The sequence below is a fragment of the Zosterops lateralis genome, assembly GCF_965231275.1.
Source record: "Zosterops lateralis genome assembly, chromosome: 27".
NCBI lineage: Eukaryota > Metazoa > Chordata > Aves > Passeriformes > Zosteropidae > Zosterops > Zosterops lateralis.
In genome coordinates, this window is record NC_139787.1 from 6,388,267 (window position 1) to 6,395,704 (window position 7,438).

A 7,438-nucleotide genomic window follows, 5' to 3' on the forward strand; every position below is an offset into this window, starting at 1 on the left:
CTCTGCTCCCATCTTTGATCCAGTTGTTTTCCCAGTAACCTTGAGGAATTCCTGAGAGCTCTAATAACAAAGCTGCTGCTAGTTTGGTAAGATTACTCAGAAACACTTCAGCTGGTCCATCAGAATGGCCTGTTATACAGATATATTGCTATACTCACCTGCATCATCCCTTCACCCTCAGTTCACTGGAGGCTCCCACCTCTATCCTCCAGGGTAGCAGAGACCCCCACCTTCATGTGCCAGGACAAGGGAGATCCCATCTTTATCCCTCAAGAGAATGGCTCCTCCCATCTCCTGCATTTTCCACCCAAGACACCGGGGAACCTCCTCCTTCATTTCTCACAATTTTGGGTTTCCATTTCCTTGTGACTTTTAACAGAGACATTTGTGGAGCAGACAGTGTTTTCCATCCTTCCCTCACCTCAGGGCTGTGAGACAGGAGCTGCCCCAGGGCTGGAGGAGCCCTGAGGCTTCTTGTCCTACCTGCCTTACTCTGGGGACAGAGGTTGTCCCTTGCCATGTCCTCAGATCTGCTGGGGGGAGCTGTGTCCTCGGGGTCTCCTCATGGACCGGGCAGGCTGTTCCCCAGCCACAGCCCCACCAATACCACCTTGCCACTGTGGTGTCACCTCTAACCCTGTAGCTGAACAGGGGCAAAGCAAAGGTATTCAGAGCATAAAAGTATACATGTCAAATCCATGGCATTGGGGACCAGCAGCTTCAGAGGGCCTGAAGGCACAGGATCCCACAGGACTGGCTCTGATTAATCCCAGCTGCTCTATTAGAGGAGCTGAAAAACAGAGAACTGGGAAAGGTGAGGCTGGCCACGGCAGGGGACAGTGCAAGGGACACTGCTGGAAACCCAAGCTGCTCCAGGCTGGGGGACAGGGAGGACAACATGCTGTGGTCCTCTTACCCTTCTTCCCCTCTTAATGCCTCCTACTCCATCTCCTATGTGACTCCATGGTGTGAGAAAGCCAGACACCGCAGGGCTCTGCATCCCTCTTGGGTATGGATCTGCCACCTCAGAGCCAGGAACTGGAGCAGCTATGGCCCCTTGGCAGGGTTCGGCCTGGGGGAGAGCAGCAGAGTCATCTGGGGCACTCCTGGAACATTCTGGAAGTGCTGCATGGTGCTCTGTGGCAGAGCTGGGGCATGGGCCTGGTCATGACCATAATACCAGGGCAGAGACACAGCCTGGTGTGGGGGGTGAGGGGAGTATCACAGCCCATAGTGGGGGCTTAGCCCCTCAAGGAGCACAGATGTGGACAATGTCCCTGGGTGAGGCTTCCCACAGGGATGAGTTCCCCCTGAACCCTGGCTGCCACATGTCCCTGTGCCAACTACTCCATCCACTGCCATGTCCTTGTCCCAACTCCTCCAAATGCTGCCATGTCTCTGTCCCAGCTGCATCTACTACCAGCGTCCCTATACCAACTCTTTCATCTACTGACAAGTGTCCCTATCCCAACACCTCCATTCATTCCTGTGTCCCTTCTTCAATTCCTCCACCTTGCTGTGTCCTCATCCCATCTGAGCATGACCTTGCTGCTGTCCCTGTTGCTGCCACATCACCATGTCCTCGTGCAGTGACCTGTGGGATTGGTGGGTGCCATGGTCACACATAGCCTCTGCATCCCCATGCCTGCTGGCTGGAGGGGGCAGGTCTGGAGGAGAGATCTGCTTAATTTAAGCCTCTAGTCCAACCACACCTTTATGCAGTTGCCCTAGTCCTACTCCAAGGCCAGATTTCCAGGATCTGTGTGACCAAGCTGACACCTCCAGGCAGCCACCATCCCCAAGCTATTCCCACTCTGCTGGTCCCAAGTGGCTTTTTCCCACCTGCCACACCCAGGTGCTCCTATTGGGTTAGCCACCAATGGGTCCAAGGCTGACACCATCCCTGCTCAGGACGTCCTGGAGTGCCTGGTGCTCCCCTGTCCCACTGTCTACTGGGGTCCAGATGGATGGGTGCCCAAACCGCAGTGGTTAGGGGGTAAGAGTGGAGCAGGTGAACAGGCAGAACATCCACACACAGCTAAGGCACACCCACCAGATCTTCTGAGCCTCCCTGGGGCCTCCAGGGTTCTGCCTGCCAGAGATCCCCTAAAATGCCTTATTTCACCCTACGGACCAACCACTTCCCTCCCCTGTCTGTATTGCCAGGACCAAAATCTGATTTTGTTATTTTTATTTGGCTGGGTGAGGGTGGTACCACTGCACCCCCCACCCATGGCCCTGGGGGGCCATGGGGTCCCCCCCAGCTCAATGGCCATAATGGATGGGCACCCTCTATGCCCTGATAAATGGCACCTCTTCTTTCCAGGCCACAGTCCAGGCAGGGGTGGTCTGGGGGCTCCTGCCAGTGTATGAGGGAGTCTTCTGGAGTGAAAGGGTGGACCCCAGACTGGGTGTGGAGAACCAATTGCCTCACACCAAAACAGGGCAGCTGCAGCCAGAGGAAGAGGTAGGCTGGAATGGAGGGGTGGAGGGGGGCATTACTGGTGACTCCTGCTGGCCGTGGGGGAGGCTGTGAGGGGGGTCTGGGCAAGGGGGACACTGCTTGGGACATGTGTGTGCACATGTACAGAGTGGTGTCCGGGGAGGCAGGCTGTGTGTGGGTAGTGTGAGCACAGTGAGCCAGACTGGACTGTATGTCTGTGGTGTAGTGTTGGGCATGGCTGCTCTGCCTGGTGTGTGTTTCATCCCTGTTCCCAAAAATAATGAAGAAAACCTCAAGCAACCTCAGCAGCAGCACTTCTGGGACACTCACAGCTGAACATCTCCAATTACTTTTCAAAATTGTGTAATGTCTTGCAGTGGACCATCAGAAGTCAAATGAACTACATTCAGGCTAGTCTTACAGCCTAAGGAAAACCAAATAAACTCCATTTTCCCAGCCTAGACACAGGAAGACCACTTACCCTGGACACAGGGAGACGATTTACCCTGGGTGATCAAAGACCAAAGTCTGGGAAAGAACAGGGGAAAAGTGAAACTCTTTAGACTGCTCTTACACGCCACTGTCAATAGAGGAAAAATCAAAGTGAACTTGACTGCTGCACAGTCAAGTGAACAGCACACAATTTGGGAATACAGGGCTAGGACCGGAGAACAGTGCAACCAAAGGACATGAGAGAGGAAGAGGGAGGAAAAGCACAGGGTAGGGGGAAGAACACTTGAGGACGGGGCATTGCATCTCTGGAAAAATGAAAAGAGTATGTGACTTTATCCTCAAAAAATTGGGTTTGCTGGAGGGAGGAGTATGGAAGGACAGTAATTACAAGACTAAAAAAGGAAAATGAGAATAGTTTGACCCAATCAGTGCTCAGATTCCTCATTTATGTCTCAACTGGCTCAAAGATTTTAATTAACTTGCCTTCTGGAAGAGGTTCTCACACCAAGAAGCCCTCCATAGTCTACTACACCTGAAGTTTATATTGATACAAGGCTTCCAAGGGATGGTGTGGAAATGCAAGGACAACAAGTGACAGAATGATGGGAAGGTAAATCTTCATGTCCTGTTCACAAATGCCTGGAACAGGGAGGTAAACTGTAGAGCCATTCTAAAGCTAGGGGAAAAGGGAGCAATCTTCCCACATAGCAGTTTACCACCAAAGGCAGAAAGCTCATATTTTGAACTGTTAGCCAATGACAAACTAGGCAAAATAAAAACTCTACCTCTGCTGAAACACGGGCACCCTCACCAGAATTAGACACTTGATATGGGCCTGAACAGGCCTGAAATACAGCAGAGAAGATTTCTATCAATTGCTTAGGACTTTAAAAACCTAAGCTTAAATAGCATGTATCAAACCACTGTTTCTTTTTTTGGTAATCAAGCTGTCACTCTGTCATGCTGCATTGCCTCCATAATGTCTTGCTTTGTATAAAATTAGAGATGGGAGTCTGTGACTACATTCATAGTTCCTGAACACATTTAATTTACATTGCCAGTTGCTGAGGCCAATTGGCACAGAACAACTTGCTCAACAGCTTAATCAGCTTCAAAAACTACATCTAATTCTGTTGTTGTCTCCATCCCACTGTTGGGGAGTGGTCCCAGGACATCTTCACTTGAAAACTTTGTCTGGAAATCGTTTGCAAGAACACTACTTGGCACAGAGCAATTGCAGCAGGGACCTATGCCTGGTCAGGTAAGGAGAGGCCGTGCTGCACATGGCTTGTGTGAGAACTGCCACTGCTCCTGTGTCAGAGCAAAGTTCAAAAGTTGCTGCTGTAGTTCCATTTTTCTTGGCCTTTCTATCCAAGTGTCTGGTTTCTCACATTTCTGAGACCTCTTGGAGTCAGCTCACAGCTACAGGGACTGCAGAAGGGATTGTCTATGAAAACCTTATAGAGAATGTGCACTGGCAGACCAGTGCACAGAAAGCCAACACTGTCTTGGGCTGATCCCCAAGCGTGGGCAGCAGGTAAAGGAGGGGATTCTGCCCCTCTGCTCTGCTCTGGTGAGACCCCACCTGCAGAATTGCCTCCAGCTCTGGGATCCCCAGCACAGGAAGGACATGGAGGAGCTATAGTGAGTTCAGAGGCCACGGAGATGCTCCGAGGGCTGGAGTTCCTCTGTTCTGGAGCCAGGCTGGGAGAGCTGGGGGTGTTCAGCTGGAGAAGAGAAGGCTCTGGGGAGATCTTAGAGCCTCTTCCAGGGCCTAAATGGGCTCCAACAAAGCTGGAGAGGGACTTTGGACAAGTACCTAGAGTGCCAGGACAAGGGGGAATGGTTTCCCAATGCCAGAGGGCAGGGATAGATAGGATATTAGGAAGAAAATTTTCCCTGTTAGGGTGGTGAGGCCCTGATACAGGTTGCCTAGAGAAGCTGTGACTACCTCATCCCTGGAAGTATCCAGGGACTTGAAACAATCTCGTCTATTGGAAGGTGTCCCTGCCCATGGCAAAGGGGTGGAATGGATTGATCTTTAAGGTCTCTCCCAGCCCAAAGCAGTCTGTGAGTCTTTGAACCATGTGGAATATGGCAAAACCTGAAGCACAGAGCAGTTTCTTTCACATAGATGTGAACAAGAGTGTTATCATATGACCTGAGGGACTAGAGAAAAAAACCCAAAAACTGACGACAGTTACTACCACCTTTGCCTCTTACCTGCAGAACAGAAAACAGTTCTGTTTTAGAATGGTGAGTTATTCTCAGGTTCTGTGAATTGGCAGAAGTCAGTGGACAGTGTGTTCCCTTCCAAGGAAAACCCAGTGCATTTTCCAAAAATACTCCCAGAATTTTGCATTTCTGTAGTGGTTTGTCACACAGAGGATTTTTGGTGAATATATGGGAATAGAATTGTGTGTGAGAGAGAGACTGAGATAACATCACAGTGAGGCTTAAGTCCCTTCCCACTCTATTTCCTTATTAGTGCTAAAATCTGTAGCACAGTTACCCATAGCACTCCATTTGGCAGCTGCTCGTTGTTAAGTAAACACATATTCCCATCAGATAAATACACTTTGGTGTCATAAACTTACATAGCCACCATATACAGCTTCACTTCCAGCGTCTTCCTGTCTCCTGCCCAGATGGTGAAACCTGACATAAAACAGGAGGTTTGTTCCCAAGAGTTATCAACCACAACTTGGTAACATGGTTTTCATTAAGAAATGCAAGCACTCCTAAATTGGCTTGGAAACCTGAAAGTTGCATTAGGCTTTGCCCCAGAGCAATGAGAGAGGCAGCAATGCTGATTTCAGTAACAGATTCATCTTCCTGTTGCCAGAGCCCAGATTTCAGTGAGGAACAGAGGGCAGGCACAGTGCAGTGGCAGCAATGGTCACTGTGAAACTCTTCTGGGCAGGAATCAGGAACTGAAGCAGAAGCATTCTCATTCTTCATCCTCTAAATATCCAAATAATTTGACAAATAATTCCTGAATCCAAACACAATGAAAAAACCGCAAGCAGCAGAGAAGTCTTACAAAGGCAATCCTTACCTAGGCTTTCCCAGCTCGGCAGCCCACTTCTGTTAGTCTGCAGTTGAGCTAATGAGTGTGATTCAGAGAGAAGCCCATCAAGTGGAGAAATGCCAACTTCAGTTTTCAAATCACTGCATTTGAAAGCATGCAAGCTGCTTTTGCCTTAATACTGAGCTGTCCACTGCCAATGGGATGGATGAAATTAAAAAGGAGTATATTCCTGAAGAAAAATGAAACATAAGGGATTTATAATTGAGCTTATAATTTTCTTACTTTGCCTAAAAATCCAGCTTCCACAACACAGTGCAATTAGGAAGAGCAAATGGGCTAACATGAACATCCTCGTTGTTGTGACGGAATTATCTCATTATTTTCATTTTATCAAAAGAGAATATGGGTGTCTTCAGAGCACCCAAGTAACTACTCAGGGAAGTTGAAGCATTTGGAGAAACTTGGAATCAGGCTCCAAAACGTCCTGTTTGCCTTTACAGTCTCTTCTACTACAAATCTGATTGGTCATACCTATGACCAGTAAAGAGGAAAGAGGATGGAGACACATTGGGAGATCAGATCCAGCTGGACCTCTGTGTCAAAGAGGACTCTGATGAACAAAGAGAGGAATATGCTGTGCTAGGCACAACACTAGCTTGCACAGTGCCCATCCTCACTGCTGAATTGCTGGAGGAATGCGAATCCCTCAAGGTGCCGTAACACAGTGACAGCCATGTTCAAAGTCATAATGTTTAAGGGCAAGTTCTAATTCTGTAAAAGCAGCTGACTGTCCCTCAGCTGATGGTCCCTCTACTCCAGGTTTTGGTGTTGACACCAGTCAACAGTAGGAACTCAGAAAACAGCCCTCCTATTCTGACTGCACGACCCTATGTTCCACTGCTCAGCACAGGCAGGACAATAGCCCTCTCAGTCCCACTCCCTATTAGATTTGCAGCAGCCTCTTGGACTGGCAGGCCACTAAACCAGGTGAGAGCTTCCTGCCTCACAGCCACAGCCATGTCCATTCCCCCATGGGAAGACCCTGAGCTCAGGATTTGGTTTTTTTTCAAGATGGTCCCTTCTGCTCTCTAAACCTTCCCTAGCTCAGGAAAATGCAGCTTTCCAGTGCCTAAAGGAGTTCCAACTAAGCTGGAGAGGGATTTTGGACAAGGGCCTGGAGTGCCAGGACAAGAGGGAATGGCTTCACACTGCCAGAGGGCATTGTAATGTTTTGACACTGGCCCAATGCCAGGCACCCAGGAGAGTCACTCGTTCACCCTCCCCTGCCACAGCTGGGTAGAGGAGAGGAAAAAAAATAACAAAGGATTTCATTAATTGAGATAAGGACTGGGAGAAAACATTTCAAGGGCAAAACAGGCTCAGCTTAAAGTTGCAAGGTGAATTTATTACTAACAGAATTAGAGGAAGATAATGAGAAGTAAAATATGCCCTTAAAACACCTTCTTCTCCCCCAGCCCCTTCTTCCTTCCCAATGGTAGTGCAGGAAAACA